Source organism: Rousettus aegyptiacus, unplaced genomic scaffold (genome assembly GCF_014176215.1).
Source record: "Rousettus aegyptiacus isolate mRouAeg1 unplaced genomic scaffold, mRouAeg1.p scaffold_m13_p_4, whole genome shotgun sequence".
NCBI lineage: Eukaryota > Metazoa > Chordata > Mammalia > Chiroptera > Pteropodidae > Rousettus > Rousettus aegyptiacus.
In genome coordinates this window covers 108,680,956-108,708,840 of record NW_023416307.1, presented here as the reverse complement: position 1 = coordinate 108,708,840, position 27,885 = coordinate 108,680,956, and the positions used below count along the sequence as shown (strand labels likewise).

General features: G+C 40.5%; 1 protein-coding gene and 1 pseudogene across 4 annotated transcripts in view; one reads left to right on the top strand and one right to left on the bottom strand.

Annotated features, from left to right (window-relative positions):
- PTPRG (protein tyrosine phosphatase receptor type G) overlaps positions 1–27,885 on the top strand; it is a 630,255-nt gene that overhangs the window by 8,350 nt on the left and 594,020 nt on the right. The gene's annotated exons all lie outside the window — the stretch shown is intronic.
- Positions 20,434–21,875, bottom strand: LOC107513458 (annotated as a pseudogene).

Here is a 27,885-nt window from a genome sequence, read left to right as displayed (position 1 = left end):
ACTGTGTCTCTCTTGTCATCTCTTAAGGATTATTTTTAATTTCAAACTGGTTACTGTTTGTTTGAAAGCTGTTTTTTCTTCTTACACAGGAAGGCCAATTAAAAGACCCAGCCCAGTGTATTTCACCCTACTGCTTTTCCCATGTAAGTGAGTATCATAAATACTGGGTGAAATACAGGTGTCTTCCTGTGTTTGCTACAAGTAAATAAGGAAGTAGTGCAATTAGTTTAGGTTTTTATTTGGTTACATCGAAGAGATGACCTTTCAGCAAATTATGTTAGCTTCTGAATAAGTTGATAATAACTGTGGATAGAGTGAGTTTGTTGGTGGTGAGTTTTTTGACTCCCTTTTAGAATGATCTATAATGATATAGTTTATAATTTGAGAACTTTTGTTTGTGGCATTGAATATTGTTATGCTATAATAATGGGATATTATTATTATATCATTTAACTATGGGCCGCAGGCTCTGAATCACAACTTTGGAGAAAGGTCTGAGTGAATTGTACTTGTCAAGAGTGGTTTGGGTTCTGAATTTTGTCTTTGGATTTTAGAACTAGCCGTGGAGCCAGCCAAGCCAACTTTGGGTCTGGGCAAGACCTTTAGTCTTTTTGGGGTTGCTTTTCTTACCCTTAACTAAATGCCTTCTAAAATTCTTCTGAGATTTTAGGGACTGTTGATTCCTGTTGTGACCTTTCTTAACATACAAGTCAAATGCCCAATGCAGGTTACGTGGTGATTTGTGAGGTGTACTTCTTGTTAACTTTCCTCTGAGAGTTTGCTTCCTAAGGCGCTGTCTAAGAACCCTTTGATTATCTTGCTAACCTTGCTACAGAATATCCCCAGGGATCAGCAAACAAGGTGGTGAGTGGATCTTGGTTAAGAGAATGCCTATAAGCTATTTTCTTTTTCTAACATTAAACTTATTTCTCTTGGAGTGCAGGCAAAAAACGGAGGCTTGCTCATGCCAATGAAGTTATGTGCGGCCTTTAAAAGTATTTAATGTGACTTATGATTGGAATAGTGGTGGCAGGATTCTTTGTCTAAAAAAGAGAACACAAGGCTAGTTTGGATCTTTTGTCTTACTCTGGACAAGAGGAATGGAGAAATAGTCATTTGAGTTATCTGGAGTTCTGCAGGGGGCATCTGACCAGCATATCCTCTGTTTAGCCATACTGTGTTGAAAAAATTGAACTAAAAATTAGGACATTTCACATTCATGCTATCAGCAAATGTATCTTGTGTGCCCATAGTGTGCCAGACACTGTCCTAGGCCTGGGTGCGGGCAATGATGACCAAACTCCTGCCCCGGTGGGCGCTTCCATAGAAGTCTGGGTTACTCCTGAAAAATTGGAAGGTGTCGCAAGCTAGGGCCTGTGTTCTTGCTTGGCAACAATGGTGAGCTGGAATTAAATAGTGGCTGCGCCTTGAGACGGAGCCCGGCCCAAAGCGGTTATTTACAATTCTTATCCAGTCCCTGGAGGTGTTTGCCACCCACACGTAGGTGATTTCTAGATGTCTACCCAAAGGACAGATTTTTTGTTCTTGCTCGTTTGGGGTTTTGTATTACCTGGACTGGTTGTGTATAAATGTGTATATGTGTGTGCACACTAGTGTGAGCATGTGTTGGTGTGAGCATATGTATTATTGGCTGATGAAATGACCATTCTTATCAGGCTGAAGCTCCGCTATCCTGGTTGTGTCTTTTTTTGGCTTTGCAAATGGCTTGCTGCTTGGGTAGCTCACAGTAATGTCAGTAATGTGGTGGCTTCTATTAATGTTGGCTTGTTAAATTTCAAAAAAAGTTGTGTTTTGAAAAATCTCTCATTTGACTTAAGAAATAGCTCCCTTGGTCACTTTGTTTATCAGAGTACCCAAAAGAATACTCTGATGTGGGGAGGAGGACCCTGACGGATATACTAGGATCCGAGTAAGTTAATGTTAGAGATGTCATATTACTGAATCCGTTGACAAAGATTATAAGTTTTTCACATAATATCCTTGACCCAATAATTTTTTGCACTTGAAACCTATGCATGGATTTCTAATATATGATGGAAATGTCACATAACTTATTTTTTCCAAAAACAACACATGAAAACCTGAACTTTGAATTGATAGAGTGTACAGTTGTTGGCATGGACAGATTGAAGATTTGAGGGGTGATTCTTTTACTCTAATTCCAGCATATGTTCTTTAAATGGTCACCATAATATGCAGTATGTTCACATGAATTTCTCACATGATTCAGAGGCCAGTTAGATTATATGTACTTTGAGGGCAGGATATCACGCCTCCTTCTACCTACCATATCTTCTGTATCTAGGTGGGAGTGGGCATATTTGAGGACTGATAGAATAACAGATGGTGTTCTCTGAAATAATTACAGGACATTTTAGAAGCCATTGCTGTTGTATGTGGCTTCCAGAAATCTCAACATTTATATATTTCATTCCCTAAAGAGATGTGATGTCCAAGGTTAACATCTTCCTGAAGAGAATTCAGAGTATACATATTGTCATGGTGTTTGTAGTCCATCTTTAAAAAGGGGGAAACTAAATTTGTACCCTCTGTTGCTGGCCATCATGGTATCTATTGCTGAAAAAAAATATTCTAATAAGAGGTCAAATGTCATATGAGACAGTAAGATTATGTTTTCCTGGTTATAACCCTCTCTTTTCTTTTTTTTTGTGGAATAATTTAGGCTAAATTCTGTGACTTGGATATTCGTTGTGTCGGAAGTGGCCTTGGCTTTGGGGTTAATCCCGGAGAAATAAGACATTCTCACTTTTGCTTTGGTTGTTCTAGAAATAGTGACAAGGTGTGTAGAGGACAGCAGAGCTTGGTGGAGCTGATTATAGAGTGTGAGATGAATATTGATCTATTGTCTAGTAATGGCGTTGGGCAGTTTGGTCCAGGAGAAGGGCTTACCTTAAATGACACACTTTTGTTTGCTTAACACATATTGGTTGACCACCTTGTCTAATGCCCAAAATTAGACAGATGTTGGCTGGTACATCATGGAGCTAAATTTCCTAGAACACATTGCTAGTTGATGCCTGTGTTATTTATTTCTCTTATATCCAGTTGTTTTCTCTTCTAAACTAGTTATTTTCTTTGCTTAACATGTCTGCAAAGGCCATGAATGGAGAGTGCAGAAATCACTTCACAGTTTTAGGCATCAGCCCTCATTTTTTCAATTGGTCAATTTGGGCCGAAGCTGCTGAAATTATTTTATGTGATAGATGGTAGGTAACTCTGGCATTAGACTTTTTTCTGACTTTTTTTAGGATGTGATTTTTAAAAGATGTTATTGAAGCATCTTAATTGACATAAGGGAGTTTTTGAGGTTTCTACTGTTACTTGTCATGCCAAGTGGAAGGAAAATTGATTTCTGGAAAATCTGGGCAAAATGTAAGCACTCTGACCAGTTAAACAAAGGAGTTTGTGGAAATAACTCCTTTTATGCCTTGGGACCTTTATTCAATAGGGTTTTGAGAAAATGACACTTGAGACAGGTAGAGTCTGATGAAAGAGCTTCTGGCAAATGCTTGGTTTTCTTTTTGAATTGCACAGATTTGTTGATCAAGGTGAATAACCGGTCCAAGTTAGTGAATCCTAGCTTTGCCCTTTACTAACTTGGGCCAGTTACTTTATTGATTTTCTCAATTGTAAAATGGGAATTTTGAACCTTCTAGAGTCCTTGGGAAGATTAAATGAGATCGTGTGTGCAAAGCATGGGAACAGCATTAGGTACAAAGGATGTTACAAATGATACCTGCTTTTAATAACTGTTGCTTAAGATTTAGGAAACAAATGCTTGCATAAATATTCTCTCAGTTAATGCCATGCAGCCCTTTGAAGAGGTGGGAGAGCTGGGAGTCAGGGAGAGCAGAGGTCCCACAGTGAATGAAATGGAAAAATTGAAATTTGAACTTGGCTTTCTGGATGCTGTAGTGCTTCTCAGCTAGCAGAGCAAATGGTGGATGAATTTAAAGTGTATGTGGCTATCAGGAACATTTTCTATTGACAGAGATTTACTAAAGATGACTGTTATGTTTTAATTTGCTGTATAAGCTCCCAGTTTGAAGGAACAGGTTTAGAGCTACTTCTGATTTTCTTATTACTGGAATTGCTGTGTGGGCACAGTGTGTATATGCCTTGCTTTATACTTCTGTGTTAACATGGGACCCACATGGTGCATATGGATGGAGACATTCAGTGAAAATATGTTGCACATATTTGTCTTCTTGCCTCTGAATTACTCTAAGTTTTTTCTGAGCAGGGATTGGAGATTGGCATTTGAGATAAAGGTTCCCACACCAGTAGCCGTGGCAGACATTGTTAATCAAACACCTGCACCTCTTAGACTGCTTCCCAAGAGTTGAGAAGAGGACTTTATTGCCATCTCTGTGCTATACTGAGACACGTTAGCCAACCTTCCAAAATAAAAGGAGAAGCTATTCATGCACAAAGATTCTTGAGACAAGAAATTGATTGGTGCTCGTGTTTGACTCATATTCATTTATTTGGGTGGAAAAGTCCGATCTCTTGATGATGGTTACATCATATTCTAATTTGTGAGCTCTACTAATAGAAATTAGGGATCTAAAATTAGTGGCTTATTTTTCCTTTCTTCAAAGCCCTGAGATTTTGCATCAAATTATGATTGCTGTAGGACTGTTTGTATTCCAAAGTGACACCTTCTTGAATTCTTAGCTATTTAAGTAAGGGTTAAGTATGGTCTTAGTGACAGCAGTTTTTAAAACTATGACTGACTAAATGGATCCTTTCTCCTTGTCGTTTATACCTGGTAAGGTATCTTGTGTTTACTCTGAATTAATTCGTTGTTACCTTCAGAGTAGCTTGTTTCTCAAAATTTGAGTGTTTCTCTGACCACTGTTATTTTTGTTAAGGGAATTGGGGAGTAGGGGTAAAAGGTGACAGGAATTCTTTGTGAGGCTGACATGAGATAAATTTGTGGTGTATGGTTAATATACCAAGTACTTGGATGACATCAAGTAGTCCCGTATTTATTTCCTGGATATGAATTTTTTCCCCTGAGGGTCCCTTCTGATGTCAAGCCTTAGCTTATTTATATCATGAAGTGTCTGTAGAGCTGTGCTGTCCAGTAGGGTAGCCACATACAGCTCATGAGCACTGGAAATGTGGCCTGTCTGAATTGAGATGTGCTGTAAGTGTAAAATACACACTGGATTTCAAAGATGAATGAAAAAAAGTATGTAAAATATCTCATTCAATTTTTATATCGATTGTCTATTGAAATGATAATATTTTAGGTATATTCGGTTAAGTATTATTAAAATTAATATTGCCTGTTTATTTTTACTGTTTCATGTGACTACCATAAAATTTAAAGTTATGTATGTGGCTTGCATTCCTGGCTTGCATTGTATTTTTATTGCCCTTCTGACCCCATCTTGCTTTCCAGAATGATCATCTCTTCTCCCTTCTCTACCCTTTCACAACATAGTGCCAAGAGAGACTCTGGTTGTTGACACAGAGGGTTGACTTCTGGAAGGCACTGCCACTAGGAAGTGCTGGATATTAGAGTAGAGAGTTGGGGTCATTTAGCTTTGCAGGCTTGTTTGCCCATCTGTGAAATGGGGTAACAGTCCCTGCCCTGTTGAGGTTGTTTATGGAGTAAAGCAAGTAAGCCGTGTAAGGCATTTGGCATAGGCCTGGCAAAGAGTAAGCACCTGAAATTAATAGCCATTATTGTTATTTTACTGGCTCTTGAGTGGGGATGTAGTAGAGTTCCTGGCTTTGAATTCTCCTTTGCGTTCCAGTAGGTGAACTATGTGGGACCTGTAGAGGGTTGCAAACAGACCTGCATACTTTTAAAATGCCAGCCTCTGCTGCCTAGGAAATCCAGGACAGCATTCCAGTTGAACTTATGCTCAGCAACTTGAAAAGTAGAAGGGACTTTAGAGATCTTTAGAGGTTGAAAATGATCTGCGGAAGCTCTTTGCTAAGAGTACTGATCTACTGCAATGCTCGCCCCCTCCTACCTGGTGGAGGAGGCTGTAGAATCCTGCCTCCAATAGCATCCCAGGCCCTTGCACTTGTTCTCCTGGGTACTTTGCTTTGTTGAGGCCCAAGGTTCCATTCCTAGTTAATAGCCACACTTGTACCAGCTTAAAGTGCTGGACTCCAGGTTATTACCGGTGGTCCAGGCTTAACACAGCTATGGAGTTGGTGAGGTGGATCGAGTGGTAGTCTCAGCATCCATGTAACATAGAGACATTCAAACATCCCTTTTAGGATTTTTGGTTCCTTATCTCCAACAGAATGTTAAGATGGGTGGCTCTTTGAGGTGAAGTAAATATTCTGTACTGAGCGAAACTACTTAATTTGGAAATGGAAAATAGAGAGAATGTGAGAGACAAACCAAATACACTTTTAACAGAAAGCTCAGGTCGGCCCAGAAGAACTTCTGGCAGTAGGTCCTGTGTGTCAGTTTGCATCTGCAAGTTAAGAATTTGGTTAAGGGTGGCTGATGATGGGGAAGGAAGCAGCGGGAAGGCTGGGAAAACCCATCCCTTTTAATTGTTTTTCAGGCACTGGATGGCAAGGTTTCCTTCCCAGGGAATGTTTGGCAGGCTGGACACCTGCCCATTGTTCAGTGCAGGTGATGAGAATCTGGGTTTCAGTTGTAAATTCTTTTATGAGGGATAAACAAGGATGTTTAAGTCTTCAAGTCAGGGTGTTGAAGGAGCCTTTGTGGGTCCTCAGGGCCCACCCCAAGCCTGCCTTGGAAGGCAGGGGGGAGTGATGAGAGCAGCTGTGCAGGCCCACATGGGAAGGAAGGAAAAGAAGTTCTCCGAGGGCTTTCTCATACTTTTCATTAGAGCCAGGTTGTCGAGTGACAAAGGAAAATAGCCTACCAGACCTGTCTACGCAGAGCTTTGGCGTTCCCCTTGCCAAGTTGTCAGTCAAGGCAAACGTCTTTTTAGAGTTGGTCTGGTCATCTGATCACCTGCCACTACTGACAGCTGCCTCCTTCCTTGTCCTTTCACTGGATCTGGGAGTTTTATTCCTGTGTAGTGTTTTCTGCTGTCAACCCTGATTTCTAGGAAGAACACTTCTCTTCCCAGCCAGCCTTGCAGAGGTGAGGCCAGGTATCTGGAAATTCTCCTGTTGCTCCTTTTACAGGTGTTTTTACAATCTGACTCAGCTAACACAAACCACCATTTATTGAGCGCTACTCTGAGCATGGTGGGCCTTGTGCTAGGGGCTGGACACACCTTATCTGAAATTTATCCCGTATTTCCCAGGTGTGCAAATAGAAGTTTTGCTTAGTTAGGAAACTTGCCCAGTTGGGATAGCCTCGAAAGTGGTAGAATTAGCATTCTAACTCCAAAGCCAGTGATCTTTTCCTTACCGTGGTGCTTCTGTTCTTACATAGAAGACCAGCTCTGCACATCTTGTGGATTGCACTTAGCGGGTTGAACTCTGGGTGTTTAAGACCGATAGTTGAGTTCTGAAAAGGGGAAAGGCCAAGTAAGTGAGTCCTGAAGGCTAACTTGGACAGATGTCTTAATTTTTTTCCCACTTGGCCACTATAGGGATACACAGAATAGGGTCAGTTCTTTGTATGTATTCAGACATCAGGTTGAGGAAATGCTAGAATGCATTTTCAATCCAAAAAACAAAATGTTAATAAAGATAAGGAAAAAAAAAATCCTTACTGTGTAAACGTGTTTTATTCCTATGGCCAACAATAAAGTTTAAGGACTTAAAGCTATTACAGTAGTCCCTCTTTATCCGTGGTTTCACTTTCTGCCTTTTCAGTTATCTGTGGTCAACTACAGTCCGAAAACAGTAAATGAGAAATCTGAGAAAGAAACGATTCATAAGTTTTAAATTGCATTCTGCTGTGAGTGGCATGATGAAATCTCAAACCATCTTAGGTGAATTGTCCCTTTGTTCAGCGTCTCGATGCTCTATATGTTCCCCATCCTTTAGTCCCTTAGTATCTGTCTTGGTTATCAGATTGGTTGTCAGAGATTTTGAGAGAGAAGAGGCCACAGTCACATAACTTTATTGTAGTACCTCGTTATAATTGTTCTATTTTTCTGTTAGTTATCGCTAATCTCTTACCGTGCCTAATTTGTAAATTAAACTTTATCATGGGATAGTATGTATAGGGTTCAGTACCATCTGCTATTTCAAGCATCCACGGGGGCAGGGGGGGGGGTCTTGCAACACAATTTCTTGTGGGTTAGGGGGGACTTCTGTATTTTCTTTTGGCTGCAGTAACCTTTCAGGAGCTCTTCATAAGTTACCTTGGGTAACAGGATATAATCATACCTTTTGTCTGCAAAGGGCATGTTTTCAAGGTTCTGTGATTTCTGCTGGTTTCTGGGGGTTTCCAAGTAGTTACAGAAAAGTAATGTCTTTGATGTAGGGAAAATGTTTGCGTTGCCTTCATTGCTGTCTTAGTCCCAGAGCATAGCAGACACACGTTCTTGCCCTCTAACTTTTCCAAGGCTACGGGGCTTGGTCCACTCATGTGTTTTTGTCAGTGATGTTTTGGATACCATCTGTATAGCCCAGGAAGAAACCAGGTAGTCGGGGATGAATTTCCAACTTTTCTTTCTTGGTGGTGGATACTTCTAAAGGCTGAATAGGTGGACACTTTTTGAATAATCACCCCACCTCATTGAGTTCTCAGTGAGTTCTGTCCTAGAGTAGCTGTTGTAAATCTAGAGTCATCAATTCCCTGAGAGAAAGTAGGCAGAGTTTTTCTCCTTTCTTGCCACACCTTTTAATTAGTTCCAGACACCAGCTAATCAGACAGCAAGTGCAAAAGCTCAAGGTTGAGAAGGAAGGTCAAATTGGTTGTCTTTCTCCATACCACCAAAGTCCTGGCTTTAAAGAAAAGTGTTGGGTTCCAGTCAAATATTAGCAGTTAGCCCTTTGCTTGGTGTATGGGGATTCTAAAATGTGTGTGAATTTGGGAAATAAGGTAAAGGCCCCTAGAACAGTTTGGCTCGCGGTGTAAATCTGGAGATAAAATAAAATGCTAAAATACGGATTCAGTTCCTAAGTGTTCAGGAGCAATAGGGTATTAAGAATGATACCTTCCTTAGGAACTGAATGAAAAACCTAACTGGTATTTTATATGTGCACATGGAATAGGGGGAACTAGTAAGCAGAGGCAGTAATGAGCCTGTTAAGATGGTTCATCAGTGTGTGAAAAGGCTTCTTTCAAGACGAAGCCTTGTGTATCTGGGACTTGGACCCATGTCTGCCTTGTATCTTAGCTGCTTTCTCATGGCATAAAGCCTTTAGTGACTGTCAGCTTGCAGATGGACACTGCAGAGATTTGAGAGGAGTGGGAGCCAATGTTGGATGCCTCGACTGGCTTTTGAATGCCTGGCAGAGGCATTTGGGCTTGATTTTGTTGTCTGTGGAGACTGTAAGATAGCACAGGGAACGGCTGACTGTCATGGTGGTCGCGTAAACTGAGACTGTAGTGTTTTCTTGCTTAGTCGTGGACTAACTTTGTGACCTTAGTCCCCAGTTTTCCTCATCTGTAAGATGGGATAATGGTTGCAGAGTTGATGTAAAAATGAAGTGCGGATGTAAGTAAAGCAGCGATCCTTAGCAAGCACACAGCTATTGGTGCTATTATTGTTTTATCGCTCTCGTTTTGCATGCCCAGCATCCCTTTACCACGTATTGCTAAGAGCATCTTTTCTACTCCTTGGGTAGTGATTCCTCATTCGTGGTCTTGATGGAACCGTCTGCTAATGAAGAGGCTCTGTCCACCCCTATTTGAGGTATAAAACCCAGGCTAGGCTAGTCACACACCTTTTCTCCCTGGAATTGGAGGCTTGAGTTGAGTGACATAAGGAATGACATCTCTCTCAATTCTTGCTGCCTGAATTCCCCAGAGCTGTTCTGATCCTTGCCCTTCGGAAGTTAGATTGTTTGGCTGCTGATTGGATTCTTTGAAATGCCCAAGATCCTTTCGATACATTCTTTTTCTGCCTGTATTAATCAAGGGTTGATTTTGGTCGTTTTCCGTTAAGGGTACCGGGATGAGCTGGAAGTACACGAAAGGGTAGATAACTGGTTGCATTGAGAAGGACAGGAACGGTCTCTCCTGCCTGCTGAAAATAGTCATTTAATAATGGTTTCATTCCCCTGTTTTTCGAGTTCATTCATTTTGAGCTTTTTATCTCCAGGAATTCTAGGACTTTTATTTTGGTGCTAAGGACAGCCTCTCTTGAGGAGACATGCTGATAATACTTAGGCTTAACTGCTTCTCTTGGTTTCATTTGTAAATGAGAATCCTAAGGATCTGTAAGGAAATGAGTAAAACTTAATTGAACAACATTTAGAGCTGGAATTAAAAAAAAATAATAAAAAGGGTCCATAACGCTAAGAGGCCCTGGAGGATGAAATTAATGCAAAGCTGTGAATCTGGGCGTATATTTTGCCCATATCTAATCCTGTCTATCGCGTTTTAATTACCGTTTGGACTGGAGGTCGACAGTGTCTGATGGCCTCCAGAGTTCATCTCTCTTATCATATCTTGTCCCCACTCACCGTTTCCTTTGCTGGCGATATTGGACAGCAAGTGTTCCAGCCTAAATTAAAATCAATAAGAAGCAATTTCATTTGTTTTTAACTATGAAGACAAGTGCTTCCAGCAGAGTACTCTACTTTCAAGTAAAGTTCTGTTTTATTTTGTATTTTCTTTTCTCTGGTTGGAGCCCCAAACACATTAATTTTTCAATGTGAGACTTGGACGATGCTGCCCTGCTCTCATTTAAGGCCTTGTTACCATCATCATCTCTTTAAAACTGGGATTGTTAGCACCTGGGTCACTTTTTTGTTGTAGAAATCCTGGCAATCAAAGCACCATTGGATTTGTCTGGCCATCACTTAGGAGCTTGTTAGAAAATCAGGACCTCAGCCTCATCCCAAACCAATAGAACTAGAGTTTTCTTCTCAGCAAGACCTCCAGATGGTTTGGAGCACCTTTGAGGTTGAAGACTGCTCTGTTTGAATGGGAATGTTATTTTAATCTTGTTTTTCATATTTTTTCCTATTCAAGTGTAGCAAATGTTTGTTTTAGAAAATAGAGGAATTCATAAAGGTATATAGAGGAAAATAAAATCATTTGTAACCTCAACACCCAGTTATAACAGATGACTTCCTATGTTGGTCTATAGCACATTGGTGTGTTGTTAGAACGTTTAAAAAAAATATCATGCTGTGAAAGTTATTGAAACATCTTTTATTCAGCATAAAGTTTAATTCTTAGGAGATGATAGATGAAGATCTAAGTTCTCCTTTGGTCAATGACAGCAGATTCTTAAAGAAGAGACCTTTCTTTCTCCTAAATCTGTAGCATTTGATAGGGACTTACTATGTGCCAGGTACTGCTACCTGCCTGTGAGAACTTTAAGTCGGTAATCACAGAACATGATGAAAATTAAGGCGCTGGACTTTTGAATCTTGACACACATTTTCTGACAGTTGAGACAAAAGGAATTGTTAACATGGGCCTGTTCTTTTTGCGTACTTTTTCTCCTTTTTATTTTTTGCCTTGCGTTTGCTAATATGAATTTTGAATAATTGCTACTTTAATTGCTTTCATTAGGTGATAGATCCCTCTGATTGAGCAGACCTTTCCATCTGAAAATATCTGGGATTTGAAACTTAAGGTCAGGAAGGACAACTTCTTCAGCAGGGGGATAAAAAGGTGGTTGTCTTGGCAGCGGAAGCTTGCTAATTACACTGCCAGTCTAGTATCTATTTATGATGGAGGCACTGGGGACCCAATTAGCAGGTCATTTTCATGTAAGGGTTTTGGGATTGGACTCTGGTGTGTGAAGATGATATGGCAACCAGTGAGCGCCTTCTCAGGGCACAGGAATCAGAGATGGTTTTAGATCTTGTCAGCTTGGATTGCCACAGGTCACTGATAGGAAAGTAAATCTCTGCTGTCTTAGTCCTAAAGTTCTGCAGTTCCTTCTGTTCATTTGAACTAACAGTTTGTAAAGTTATCCTGTCTACAGAGTGAATGGCCTTAAAAAATCGGTACTCTTTTTTGAGAGAGGTTGGCTTCCTGGGAGGGGATGGGCCATGGGGATGAGGTCAGGAGAGTTGTGACAGTTACAAACTGGAAGCGCAGGGATGGAAGAGGTGTGGGGCCATCTGTTGGGTCTGGATGCCCCATTTGTTTTGGGGGCCTCTCCCTTTTGAGAAAAGACTGCTTGTGTTCTTTTACTAGTGTTGATATGGAAATGGCAGGACATCAGGTAACAGACTGGGCAATCTTTTTCTCTGTTTATTCTTATCATTTGTAGGGCTGCATTTCACCCTAGTGTGTCTATACCTGGGTATGTCTGTCTGCTTCCAGTTCTCTACTGGTAGGAGGAATGTGGAGGGAATGTGATTCATCTTTTGGGTGCCAAAGGCTGAGAAGTTGCCTGTGACTGGTCCACTGATGGGGCCAGTGTTTTTGACTCCTGATCCTTAGCCAGGGCAGTCGTCATTGTAGCTTATTTGAAGCACTAATGGCAAATATCACCTTACATTATTTTGTTAAATAGAAACAGAAAACAAATAGGCATGCTTTCTACATAAGAGCTTTTAACACAGAACTTGTAGCTATTATTTATTCTTGGCCCTTAAATTTATAAATTATGAAATACTTTCAGATTTCCAGAGAAGTTGCAAAAAAAATAGTACAAAGAATTTCTGTATCCATTTCTGCCCAGATTTTCCCAATATTAAGTTTACCACATCTGCTTTCTCTTTTTCTCTGCACACACTTCTTTTTTGGACACTTTGAAAGAAAGTTGCAGACATGAAAATTCTTTACCTTTAATGACTTCAAGTGTATTTCCTCAAAACAAGGACATTCTATTACATAAGCATCATAAAACCATCAACAAAATTAACAGATACAGTTCTATCTATAGCTGTTATTCAAATTTAGTCAATTATTCTAATGTTCTTTATAGAAAAACAAAATTTCTTCCTGGTCTAGGATCCAAATGCATGATCACATGTTGCTGGAGGTTGTCCTGTCTCTGTAGTCTTCTTAAGTCTCGAAATTTGTCTTTCATGAGCTTGCCCTTTGAAGAGTATAGACCACTTTAAAATCTCCCTCACATTGGATTTCTGTGATGTTTTCTCACGCTTAAATTCAGGTTATCTTTTGTTATTTATTGCAGCTATGTGTCCTGTTTCTGTGAAGGAGCATGTAAAATTTGCTTTAAGTCTTTTTTTTCCCTCCCTCAACTTTATGCCTCAACTCCTTTTGATCTGATATTCTTTCTGGGGGGAGAAGGTTTTGAACCTACACACCTAGTATGCACAGTTTTCTAAGCTATAGGTTATATTAGTCAATACCTGCTACTTTATCGAAATACCATAGATTGGGTAGCTTAAACACAGAAATTTTATTTCTCACAGTCTGGAGGCTGGGGAGTCCGAGATCATCAAGGTGCTGGCCAATTTGATTCCTGATGAAAACTCTCTTCCTAGCAAGCAGATGGCTGCCTTCTTGCCATGGACTCACAAAGGAGAGAGAGAGGGAGAGAAAGAGATCTCATGTCTCTTATAAGGGCACTGATTTCATCATGGGGGGGGGTCCCACTTTCATGACCTAATTATCTACCAAAGGCTCTACTTGCAAGTACCATCATGTTAGGGATTAGGGCTTCAACATGTATTTTGTGGAAGCAGAATTCATTATATAGCATAGAGATACTATCATACTGATGTTATATACATCATAAAATCTTCAAAAAAATATAAACTAAGAGGGATAAATGTATATTTGTATAAATATTTATATACACACACACATATACATGTGTTTGAGTGCATACATGTTCTGTTGTTTTTCTTCAAGTAGCCCATTACTGGAGACTTCTACACTCAGCTTTGTACAGGGAGTAATAATTCGTTGCATGATACGTTGAGATTTGTTGGTCTCACTGTAGGTGTAGAATTTCCTCTTAATACAGGGTTCGGCAAGCTGTAGCCTGGGACCAAATCTGACCTGTTTCCGTATACCCGGTGAGCTAAGAATTTTTTTTTTTTAACATTTTAACATTTTGAAAATATTTTAAAGATAATTTAAGACATGTGAAAATTGTGTCATTCAAATTTAAGATTCAGAAATTAAGTTTGATTGGAACACAGCCACACCCATTTGTTTATAAGCAGCAGAGTACTATGTGACCTGCAAGGCCTCAACTATTTACTTTGTGGCCTGTTACAGAAAATGTTTGCCAACTTCTACTCTAATACCATCTTATTAATGAAACTACTGCTTGCTGAATGATATATTCCAGGTCCTGAACTTAGAGCTATGTATGATTAATTTTATCCTCATCACAACCCCATGAAGCAAGGGTCTCCTAAAATAATCTTCTAAGAGATTGTCTTCATTCAAAAATGAGAAGCTCTGAGGCCTACAGAGAGAAAAATTTGCCCCCAGTTACGTAGCTGGTAAGGGAAAGGGTGGATTTGAAAGCAGCTTTTATGTATCTTGGTTCTTGGTAGTTCCAGGTCAGTCTGGACTTTCAGAATCAGGTGGTTGCTGGAGTGTGTTGGCAGCCAGTGGGGGTGACTCAGGCTATTAGACTAGTCTGTGTAGCCAGGACAGCCTTGTCCACAGCTGTGCCTTTGGCATCCTGGGCGCCTTGTCACTGCTTAGTAAAGAGTTGAAAGATGAATAGATGGAGCCTCAACCCAGCATGGAAAACAAAAGTGAAATATGAGAATGTGGTCAGGGTCAGCTATTAGATTAGATTTACTGAAAACAGTTACTTCACGTTGGGCTACAGCAAGAATCCCACAGCCTCAGGGAGTCTGAAGCAACAGATTCAGGAGCGAGGAATAAGAGATGAGGCCGGAAACCCTGAGGGTGTGAGACCTCGGGTTTCCCAGATATTCTGGTGAGTGGTCGCTGGGGACAGCACAGTCTTCTGGAAATGCCTAGGCCTTGTTTTCGTGTCCCAAGGCCATGTGCCTTCTCCGGATGATGTCACCTGCTTCTGATAGAGATGATGGGCCAGGACCAGGGGAGTAGCTACTAGTGAGGTATGTACTACTGGCACTTATTTTTTTTCTTTAATTTAAAAAGATGTTGCATGTAATATATAAATACATTCTTTCTTAGACCATTATTTTTACATAAACAGTATACTGTATTTATCATTCTGCTTTTTTTGTTCAATGTTTTAAAAAAATATTCTTGGTACCTAATACATTTAACATAGTCCTTTAAGTTACAATATAGTATTCCATTGTTAAGAATATCCTGCAGAGGTAATTAGCATTTTCCTGCTGATGGTCATTAAGGTAACTTCACAGAGAACAATTATTATATGAACTTCCTTCCACATATTTGCCAGTATTTGTTTAGGGTTGATGGAGAGAATTGGGCCTGCTGGGTCGTAGGAAAATACAAGTGGAGGTCTTGGCCAGCCTATCCCTCCTTCTGGTCCTAGATGCCCTAGGGTGTGATTTCTGTTTTTCCTGGCTGGTCTCCTTTGCCTTGCTTCTTGTGTATATTGTTTCTTTTTCTTTCTATTTGGAGGATGAGAGGGCAAGAAGATAAGCTGCTGTGATATTTGCAGACCAAGTGTACAGATGGTCCCTGACTTACAATGGTTCGACTACAATTTTTCAACTTTATGATGGTGCGAAAGTGATATGCATTCAGTAGAAACTGTACTTAGAATTTTGATCTTTTCCCAGGCTGGTGACATTTAGTACGATAACTCCGTTGATGTTGGGCAGTGGCAGCAGGATGGTTTTGCTCAACTGTAGGCTAATGTAAATGTTCTGAGCACGTTTCAGGTAGGCTAGGCTAAGCTATGATGTTCAGTAGGTTAGGTGTATGAAGTGCATTTTTGACTTATATTTTCAACTTACGATGGGTTCATTGGACATCACCCTATGGTAAGTCCAGGAACATCTGTACATCAATCCAAGGATGTCCATGAATTTTATTCCCTTGCTTTGTTGTGGAGTGACAGAAAAGAAGTGTCAAATTTGCCAAGGCATGCTTGCCTTAATGTGAAAAACTGTCGTAAGGAGGAAGGGCTGGTGGCATCCACCTCCAGGTCAGTGGTGTGGAAACTAGTTGGAGAGGCAGTGGGAAGAGGGGAGGGCAATGAGGTGTGTAGAGGAACTAGAGAGAACCTGTGGATGACAGGTTTTGAACTTGGCAGTGAACGCGTGATAGGCTCCTGTTTAGAAGCGCCATAACATAGTTGCAGGAGGCATAGGCTTTGGAACTGGATAGAAACATTTGGTTCCAATCTTGTCTCTAGGCTTAGGCAGCCTAAGTTAGTCAGCCTGTTGTGAATCCGGTTTTCTGTGAGGATCCTTGAGAATCATTCCTCAAAGATGAGATTCCACAAGATAATGAATGTGAAGGGCCCCACACAGTGCCTGACACTTATTAGGCAATAATTGTTCATGATCTACTGAGTTCCAGTTACTGAGTTTGGTGCTGAGACTAGAAAAGATAGCTGAGTTCTTGCTATCAGAGCACTCACAGACTAGAAACTGATATGGAAATAAATGAGCATAAGAAAAGGTTGAATGAGCCGGAGGGAGGCGGAAGAAACCATTGGGCATGTCCTCAGTAAGAGGTACTGGAGGGGAAAAACCATGTCTGAATCTTCCCTTTCTCTGGGGCTTAAACTGTGCTAGAGCAAGTAAACCATTTTTGTTTTTATGTAACGTTTATACCTAATCAAAATGGTTTCAAATTGTTTTCTTAGTAGTGATTGTAAGAAATACCCATGTTTTGGGAAAGGATGTGGATCTGCCTGCTTCGCGAACTTGATTTTAAGTGGTTTGAAAATCAATGTCTCTTTGTCAAGTATACCCCAATAAAGCTGGGCTGGGGTGAAAAAAAAAATCACTTTCTGAGCTCTCTGAAGTCTGGTTAGTTTTCTCCGGTCCAATAGTGGATGCTGGGTTGGCAAAAACAACACAGATTCTGAATAGGTATTTATTCTAGGATATTCCATATTTTACTATTCAAAGTACGATGGATTCAACTTACGATGGGTTCATTGGACATCCTCTCACCAGCAGCATCAGCATCACTTGTGAACTTGTGGGAAGTGCAGAATCTTAGGTCACAGACCCCACTCTGGATCTGTTCTTAATAAGATTCCCCAAGTGATTCCTGTGCACGTAGAAATTCGAGAAACAATGGGCTGGGAGAAGTACAGGTGACTTGGATCACATCTGTACATTCCCTCTTTGTAGTTTTTCTCCACATATACCCCAGAACCTCTGAGCCCCATTAGGATAGACACCCTGGAAACCCTAAAACAGTTGTATGTCGAGAAAAAGACCCCATGGTGAATCACTCTTAGGGAATCCTCTCGTTTCAACCCAAGAATCAGTATTTTCTTTGTTAAATAGGGGGAAATAATTAGATTATAAAAAAAAGGTCCAGATTTTTCTCACAGTCAAAATAGCTGTTGTCACATGGGTGGAAATAACCGCTTCAAATTTAAAGCTTATTCCTTAAAAGTAATCTGTGTATAAAGCTCTCCTTAGCTAAACAAAATGAAATGGGTTTTTTTGAAGACTGGAGCTAGATGAATGATGTTTTTATAATCGTCACTTGCTTTTACTTATCAGCTCTTGTTCTTGTTTTCTTCATTTCCTTTCAGATTGAGGCATTTTTAATGAGGAGAAGAATTAGAAAAAAGGGGGTCAGAGAAACCAAAACACAGAGAGAAAAATTCTGCTGAGCTCTGTAGCTTTTCTCAGTTCTTTAAAGTGCTTGAAAAGTAATATTTTGTTGCTACTAAATCTAATTAATAGCTAGCTGGTACTCATCAAAATCTCATTTCTTTCAACCTTGAAGGCAGTTGGAAAGATACACGGATCTGTGTATTATCACAGCAAACGAATTCTTTTTTTCCTTAATCACTTAGAGCTTTATCAGCAATGTAAGCAGCAGATGGACAGCTGTGTTTAAAAAATAAAATGCATCTCAGAGTGTTCACTGTGGCATGTAATGAATGTGTATTGATTGATAGAATTACTTAAAAAAAAATAGTTTTGAAACCAGAGTCTAAAACTATGTTGTAGGCCTGGTTCTTAACTGAGTATCCAGCCTGTTCCTGAGTATTTGGATGGAATCAACAAGTCTTTGGAAGCCTATTTTCAGCCCAGCACAGACTAATCAGAATGCTGTGGACCAAGTGGATTTAAACACAAAGAGAGGATGAAAGTGCTCATCCGGGAGGAGGGCACAGGAGGATTACAATGCAGAGCCCTGCATCTCTGCCTGTGTGGGGTGCAGCTGTGGGCTGTTAGTTACATGGGCATTTCTTCCATTCTGAGCAGACCAAGTATGAATTGACATGGTGGCTGACATGCCGATAGGCTCAAGTAAAGTAGGTCAGGCCTTCATTGCAGCTCTCAGACGTTGGGAGTCCTAGTAGAAAAGAGGCAGCCCTTGCAAATGCTGCTTATTTAGAGGACTAGAGCTGTTTCCAAGGGCTGCCTGAGCATCCCCTTTCCACACCCTCCCTCGGTCCAAATCAATTATTTCTGTTGAAGCACACCCAGGAGAAGCACACCCAGGACTTGACGTTTTATGTTTGTTAGGTAGCGTGTTGCTCAGTTTGGCAATTATTTCAAGTATCTTCTTTGTTCCAGGTCCTTGGTACAGCAGTTTAAGCTGCAAGTCTACCATTTGGTTGGTTGTGCGAATGGAGCCAACGTCCATCAGCACTTTGGATGTCCGTAACTTATTCTATGCGAATAATCTGGCAGCCTTGCTTTCAAGCCTGACTCTTATCAATAAAGCATGACAGAAATCTGCACAGGGTGTTTGGGGAAATAGCTTACAGGAAGAAACACGATGTTACAACAAAATTGGCCTGATCTGTGCATAGCTAAGGTCTGAGATCGACAGGGGATTGTTACAATTAATGCATTTTTTTTTCTTTGAACCATTTTGAGTCTGTTATCGGAAAATGAAGGAGTTTTTCTTAATCTGGGTGAAAAGTGAGAAAGCCTACCTGTTTACAGATGTTTGTCATTTAGTCAAAACACAGATGAGTCTACGTTTCTGGGTTTCCATGTGGACATGCTGCATGTAGCTGAACCATGATAATCTCCCACCTCCCTGGACAGAACCGCAAGACGTGGGTGTTTCCTTTGTGCCCTGAGTATAGCAGCTTTGCCATCAGTTTGTGTTAGCTGATGACCTCTGTTTCCACCACAGGTGGATGGCACAGTCATATTCACATTTTAAGAAATTCATTAATTGTACTTCTATCTTTTGCAGATGGAGAGAAAAGTCTGATTATATAGTGTTACTTAGCTGCTCAAAGAAGTTAACTGAAGTAAAAAACTATGGAAACTCTTAAGGTATCTTTTCTTACAGCGCAAATGAGTCCTCAAAGTTTGGGCGGGCTCCAAGATATGGCAACAGTGTTGCAGTACGGGGAAAGGGACTAGATGTCAGAATCTGGGTAAAGGGGTACAGCTACTTGAGGGAAGGTGCAGGATTTCATTTATAATTTGGTGGTTTGGCCCTAGTCCTTGACCCTTCACTGAATGAAATAATTGATGTCATATTCAAGCTAGTAGGTGGAGTATCGTTTATATGCACGTTAGCAGCTGTTGAGCTCTAAGTGGAACTGTGTTCTAAGATGACTGGATTCGGGTCTTAGAGTCTTTTTCATTTTTTGGGTTACTGGTTTATATAATGGGCAAGAAGTCTAGCCAATGTTCACATCTAGGTAAAATATTAGGAAATCTGTATGGTGTATTTATTTTTACACTTCTGTTTAAGTAAACAAAGTTTACTTTTAAGTTAAACCAGCTACAGACTTGAAGTGTTAGCAATATCGTGTGTGTGTGTGTGTGTGTGTGTGTGTGTACACATTTTAATGTTTTTGGCTATGAGGCATTTATTTTTAACAGCAAAGTGTAGAGCAATCTGTTCTGATTCCTTCTGAATTTCAATAGACTGATTTATGGAAAAGCTTCCTGACGAGTTACAAAAGACCTGTCCAGCTCGGCTCTCCTGGTCCCAGCCCAGGCTCTGACTGATGACTCAGGTGTGCGTGATGTTGACCTCAGAGCTGCTGCCATTGCTCACTTTGCTTATTTAGAAATCCAAAAAAGAAATCAGATTTAAAATGTTAAAAAACAGCTGATCTGGTTGACAAAAAGCAGATTCCAAGCTCCTCCTCTGGCTGCAGACAGAAATGACGCGATTTTTTATACTAGTGCAGTCGTGTGATCATTTACTACACACGTGTTCAGGTTGGCCCGTTCCCCAGAGGGCAAGCGAAAAGGTGCAGAAAAGGAAAAGGTAGACACCAGCGAGGCTTTGGAGCTATGGGGTCCCTGCGTGGCCATAGCAGGAGCACGGGCCTAGCCCTCCTCGCCCTCCACCTCTGTGAAATGCTTTTTCTGCATGTTCCAGTACAGAACCGGTTGCTCACAGGGTCTCAGATGTAGATGGAAAGGAGTGGGTAGTAAGAGGTAGGGATGCCGATGCTGTCTTGTTGGCGGATCTTTTGTCTCTTTTGTCAGTCGAAAGACAACCCACCTGGCGTTCATTGCTTCCAGTGACAGCATGATCTTCGGCTCATCCCCTCTGGGGTCCATAGTGAGCTGGAACGACAGCAGGTGGGAGCAGATAGGCATGATCACAATGGTCGGCATGTTGGAGTGGATCATGGAGGCCCTGGCTGCAGCCGCATACACTGTATTGCCGGTTAGGCTGGAGATGATCGTGGTGTTGCCATGCAACTTGGTGATGAGGTGCCTGTCCAGGTAGACCTTCACGTTGGATAGGTATGAGGAGCGTTCCATCACCACCTCATTCAAGATCTGGTACTGCATGACCTGCTTTCTGGCCCCTGTGTCCAGGTCTGCAGCCCTGTTCTCCCAGATTCTGCTGGGTACAGCCATCATCTTGTCTCCGAGATCCTTCATGACCCAGACCTTCAGCCGGCTCTGAAGAACAACAGCTACATTCCCCTGCATCACTTGAGTAGTTTGGGAGTGAAAATTCTCAAAGTCGAAGGGAATCAGGAAGTGCAGGGAGCCCAGGTGGAATGCGATGACCAGAGCACGCTGCCCTGGAAAAGCTATGAGGCCTAAAGCAGAGTCCTGTCTCTTCCCAGGCATATGACAAAATCGATCTGGTTGGGAATGTCGTGTTAATCTTCTCTGAAGAATTTCCTTTAAACTGGTTTGAAGTTGTTATCACTTATTGTGGTCTTCTAGAACTTTCTTCTCCACATACACAATCATGTACATGCAGAACTCCTTAAAGGGCAGAAGCAGGCTGGCGTCTGGACTTTCTTGATGACAAGAACACTCTCTGAGGAACTTATTATACATCAGCTGCTGGCTGGCAGGTCCTGGATGTGCATGATGGTCTGGACTTTCTGCAACATGCAGGGCTTTGGCCCAGAAGTGGTCACCGAGCAGAGCCCGTGTAGAGAATGCGTCCTGCTGAGCTCCTTGGTGCTTCCCAGGGCTGGTGAGGCAGATACTGCAGTTCTTGGCCTGCCTGGAATGGGTGGCTGTGCCCTCAGTGCTCATCTACACTCAGCTCCTAACTCATGTTGACATTTTATTGTTCCATGTCCATAGTCGATGAACAAGGACTTAGGTCAGAAAAAACACTGATGCCATTTGCTGCCACAGGGGCCTTCAGGAACATCTCCTCGCCCTGTCCCCTGGGCCCCGCTGCCACTCACAGTCACTAGCTTGCCTCCAGCACCACAGCCGCCTCCCCTTCTTCGTCTCCCTCTTGCCACCAGGGTCGAGGTGCTGGACTGCTGAGCAGCAATCAGCACCATTGTATTATTTAGCAAAACTTGAAAATTTGAAGATATTATTGAAAAGAAAGTTCTCCCTCCTCATTTGATTTATCATAGCCCACCTTCAAAAGGTAAAACCTATTTTGGCAGGAGAGATAGTTAGTTTTGGAAAACAAATTTGAATAATCTCAATTTGTATTTGGTTTCAGCAGGCATGGAGAAGGTATGCTTTTTAGATCAGTTTTCTGATCTTTGGCCAAAGTTATATTAAGACAGAATATTCTTCAAAAGTTGCTTATTTTGAAATGCTTAGATTAAGGCAAAAAATTTATCTGTGGTCACATCCTTATTCTTGAACCCCTGAAAGTTAGTCTCAACTTCAGTTTTCCTTTGTATGTAACACTGGATAGCCACATTTAGCTTAAAAATAAGTGGAATTTTACTTTATGTTTATATCATGTTTCTTGTGTGAGTATGAAATAACATAGATATTCATTTCTATAAGTAACAGGATTATTTTGAAAAACAAAAGACCAAATTTCACCAGTGGTTTTCAGACTTTTTTAAAGCAGGATCCTTTCTTCAAATCTGATTTTTTTATTTTTTTTTGCTGAAACACAGAATGTGAAACCTACAGAACCTTATTTATTTGTGGAGGGCAGTACATGAGGCTCTGGCATGAGTCTTTAAAACAAGGTGTTTTCATTCCTGATAAGAATACTGATGTCTGGAGACCTGTGACCTGTTCAGGGTCACAGTGAGTTAGTTGTAGAAGTGGAGTTTGGAGTTTTAACTGCTTTTGAGAATTGAATAAATTTATCAAGGTTTTTGTGCCATTTAACCCAAATTTTAGTAACTGTATAGATGATTGAAATAAATGGTATAGAACTCTTAATGTCAAATTTTACTTTCCCTGGTTTGTTAGCTCCAGGATACTGCCAACTGCCCACATTGTCAAAGCAGCCAAGTTCATTTGTTAAAGGATCTGATTTAATCTTTTTTATGATGTTGAGTCTGGTGTTAGGTTATTGTCTTCAACTTAATAAATTTGTTTTGACATCCTATGTGTTGTTTGCTTTTATCATGTTTAATTTAACCAATTAAAATGGGTACATTTGCAAGGACATTGAAGATCCTGTATTTCTTCGATGGGTTTTGTGAGCCATTTTATTTTTCCGTGTATTGATGTTTATAGGAAATGGATAGACAGAGTGGTTTATGTTAGTTGTAATTAGTCATTTTACTAATATGAAATGTATCCCCTTAAAGCATTTGGAACCATTATCTTGGAGTATAAAACAAAGCATTATTCTAGCATGAAAAATCCACTTAAAGGCACTGTTGTTGCCACAGTTTGTTTTTCTTTACCAACTAAGATTAGGCCTTTGAAATCAAGGGATATTGGCCATGGAAAGGAGCTATTGGCATGGAATGAATAGGAATTTTGCACATGCTTGTTTTGAAACTTGGCTACTTCTCTTCAGGGTTGACTGGTCTCAGTGGTAACAAGCTTAAAATGAAATAATGCCTTTTTGCCAACACCATCTTGATTCTTCTCATATGGACTGCTTGAGCCAATGAAACACATAATGTAGAGCAAAAGAAGGAATCGATAAAGCCATTAAGCAGGTCATTGTCTGACTAGGAATGCTGATGAATAGGTCCACATTTCCCCTTGGGTGTTCTTATTCACCAGGGGAAGAAAAGGCCAACAAAGTAGAGGAATTGAGAATGAGTTTTCTTGCTTGAATGAGGCAGTGCAGCTAGTGTCTCTGTCTTTTTACCATGGCGTCTCCTTTTCTTATCAATGAATAAGGATGTGTGGTTGGTCATCCTGCACTGTCCACTTCCTCTTTCTTCTTTCAGGGTTTATTAGTTGATGATAAGAGTGGAGAGATGTCAGACACACTCATTAAACTCAGGAATCAGTTAAGTTGTAACTTCACTTAGAGTCATGAGACCAGTGTCCAGAAGCTTAGATTCAATGGCCCTTTGAGGCCCCAGAGGAGAAGATGTGAGCTTGGATGTTGTATTAGTTTGCTAGGGCTGCTGTAACAAGATACCATAGTCTGGTTAACTTAAATAACAGAAATTTGTCTCACAATGCTGTGAGTCAGAAGCCCGGGATTACAAGTCTGGAGACGAGAAGTCCAGGAGACAGAACAGGGAGAATCTGTTTCATACCTTTCTGAACTTCTGGTGGTTTGCTGCCAATCTTTGTCATTCCTTGTCTTGTAGAAGCATCACCTTGAACTCTGCCTTCATCTTCACGTGATGTTCTCTATGTGTATGTCTGTATGCCAATTTTCCCCATTTATAAAGACTTCATCTTAACTAATTGCTTCTGCCATGACCCCATTTCTAATTTAGAGTCGCATTCTGAAGTGTTGGGGGTTAGGTTGTGGGTTAGAACATATAATTTTTGGGGACACAATTCAACTCATAACAGATGGATAAGATGCTGGTTTTGTGTCGCTGAAATCTTAAGTATGAGTGATTTTAGTCAAGTAGTCTGCAGATTCAAAATTTTTAAACATCTGTGTTTTACTTTGTTTTGTTTTTTTTTCTAGGTGCTTTCACATGTCTCGTGTTCCTCACCACAGCAAACAAATGTATTATTCATGTTTGTGAAGGTTGTAGAGACTTTATAATACAATAAAATAGAATCAACCCTGTAGATGAGCAGGAAGGCTTTAGAGTCTTCCACTCATCTTCAGTTTTCTTATGGGTATTGAAAACCATAATAATTCTAATCCTGTCACCTGCATGAAGACTTTGATTTACTTTAGTCAAGCTCAGTGCAGTGGGTGGCAGATGTTGGCACAATACATGTGCTGTATCATGATGTAAAAAAAAGTTATGTACTTTTTTTGGTGATTCAAGGGATTTGTCGAAGGTGATTCTGACTTGTTAAAACCTTGTACACTGACTTGAATTTAACCTCTTCAATACCCTAGATGGTAATTCACCTTCATTAAATGAAAGTTTGGTCATGCATGATGTTCCCCTCCCACAAAAAAATGTCTTCAGGTTGAATGTTTTCGAGTCTACCTTTAGCTATGGAAACTATTTTGTAAATAAAGTCAAATTTGATGAGAGCTTTCAGATTTATTCTCTTAATAATACTGTATTGTATATTTGAGGATTGCTAACTGTATTTGACATGCTGTACATCACATCCCCATGACTCATTTGTTTTATAACTATAAGTTTGTATCTTTTGACTTCCTTCACTCATTTTGCCTACCCCTACCCTCCACTACTGTTCTCTGTATCTGTGAGTATGTTTTTTTATATTTTATTTTTATATTCCACATTTAAGTGTGGCAGTTATACCTCAATTTAAAAAAGCATATAGGAAAAAAAAAGTTCTTTCATATATTAAAAAAAAAAAAAAGAAAAAATCATACTTGAAATCTTATATAAAATAGGTTTTAAAAAAAGATTTCTCATTGAATCAGGGTGGAGGCTTCTGGTCAACCTCCCGAGCTGCCTCCCTTGCTGGAGTTTTCTCAGTCAGAATGTACTTGGAAAAGACATTGAGAGACCATAGTATGTGAGTATGTTTGCCATGTGATAAAGGGGAATTGGGACAAGTAAGGATATTACATATTTTGGTAATCTCAGTATTTGTGGACTGAATTCAATTTTCAAGGTGTATTTTGTTAATTCAATGAAAATTGAGAGCACTTTGTATAAGATGTTGGGAAATTCAAAGATCAAGAGATATCGTCTCTTCCATCAGAGTTCCATCTCAATCCATACATCTATCCATCCCCATTGTTTATTGAAGGCCTCCTATTTGTTATATCCTATTTAAGGTATTTGAAAAAGTGACAAAACGGACATGATACTTTCCTTTTTGGGGTCTGTGATTTGGTGGAATGTGTGTGTATTGGGGAACTAACATGTTAGAAGGCAATGAGTATCAGGAAAAAGGAAAGAATGTTAAGGGAAATTGGGAGTTGGTGGAGATGGGTAGGTGCCACCTTTTTTAAATAGACTTCATTGGAGAAAGTTGCCATAGAGTAAAGGTGTTGAAGAGGTAAAGTTAAGTGTGTGGTATCAGGCAGCTCATGCACCTGCATAATCTCATCTGGACCCTACAGTAACCCTGTAAGGGCAGGTAATGTTATGGTCAAATTTATGCTAAGGCTAAAGTTGTCCAGGATCCAGCGTCTAGGTAATAGTGGAATTCCAGCCTTCGGGCGTGAAATGCAGCTCATTAATTGGATAGTGTCTCTCTGTGACTGCTAACTGAAACCTTCTTAGGCTTCTGTTTCAGGCCCTCGTAGCTTTTGCCATCCTGTGTGTGCCAGAAGGACTGCGGCTGCATCTGTCTTGCTCACTGGACTCTCCGGAGCACCTGGCCTTTAGATGTTGCTCATTATGCATGTGTTGATTGAATAAGAAGGACAAAATATGGTCCTTATACCCTTGTAATTGAGAGGATCGAATACCAAGCCAGTGCTGACAGGTAACATAGTTCAGATGGGAGTACGACCAGCTCCTCTCGGTGGTAGGGGTCAAGTATCAGTTTTGAGTTGGAATCGAGGAGTACGCCGCAGCTGGGGCTCCAGGTAGCTGCTTCACGTACACAGCTTCTAATTTTCTCTTTGGGTCACACTAAATAGTCCATTGTTCATCAAGGAGAGGGGAAATTGATTTCCAATTACTCCTGTATTGCTTAAAAACCAAACTGCCACGAATGCTTTATGGGATCAGGGAGAAGATAGGCCCAGGGTTTTAGCTGCACTAAAACCTGCTTAATTAACCGAACACTGTCTATTACCATCTGATAGCAGGCGTGACCCCTCTTCTGCAGAGGGACTCAGTTTTGAAGACCATACTCCCAAGGCCAGGAATAGTTTAGACCTGTGAGGGCGGAAGATTTATGCTTCGTGTGCTTCTCCTCTGCTCTGAGCATCCTTTCCTGGGGCAGAGAGCTGCTTGTGCAGGCTCAATGGGCACTGTGGCTACTTTTCCAGGAATTTTGTGAGCCGGTTATTAACAGTCTTTTAAAGGACAACATTATGTAAGTTTACAATGAAATTCTATTTAAGAAGTAGTAAATGCTTCCTAGTTATTTTAATACATTTTACTGTTATCTGTGCTCTTAAGCCTTTGTCTATTGTATCTATATGGTAGAAACACTGTATGATGATGTACTACTACTATGTAACTCTTCCCTACTTCACATTTAGTGATGGCACATTGGTAGTTTGAAGTTAGATGTGGTGGGAATATTTACACCATAGTTGTTAGCAAATGCTGCAATCCAGCCCCCTCCCAGAGCTGGATAATAAATATTTACAAATACACCACTGACTGGGGCAACCCTTCATATTAGTTTGCTAAGGCTGCCAACAAAGTTATTGTCTCATAGTCCTGAATTCTGGAAGTTCAAGATCAAGGTGTTGGCAGAGTTGTTGTTGTTGTTGTTGTTTTTGAGGCTGTGAGGGAGAATCTGTTCCTTGCCACTTCCTAGTTTGTCTTTGCCGTCAGTCCTTGGATAGTAGGTACATCACTGCAATCTCTCCATCTTCACATGGAATTTTCTGTGTTTCTCTGTCTTCACAGGACCATCTTCTTTGTCTCTCACCCTTTATAAGGACATCAGTCATATTTCAGTATGACTTTATCTTAACTAATTGTATCTGCAGTGTCCCTGTTTCCAAATAAGGTCATTTCTGAGGTTCTGGGGGTAAAGACTTTGACATATCTTTTTGCAGGGACATGGAAACTCCAAACGTCCTCCAGTGGCCTTACATTGACTATTGGAACACCTTGCCTTTGCCAGCTCAAATAAACACAAGAGTCCATATGTATAATAACTTTAATGGCTTATTATGTTCTAGTTTTTTTTTTTTTCCATATGTGTTCTCATTTAACCTTCTCCACCACCCTGTAATGTACGTATCATTCCCATTTAACAAATTAGGAATTGGGGTCCGAGCAAAGTGGAGCAATTGTATTTAGCCTCGCATATTAGATATCTGAGTCTAAATACTGATGCCTTTTGTCAACTTACTTGTCATGGGTTTCATTG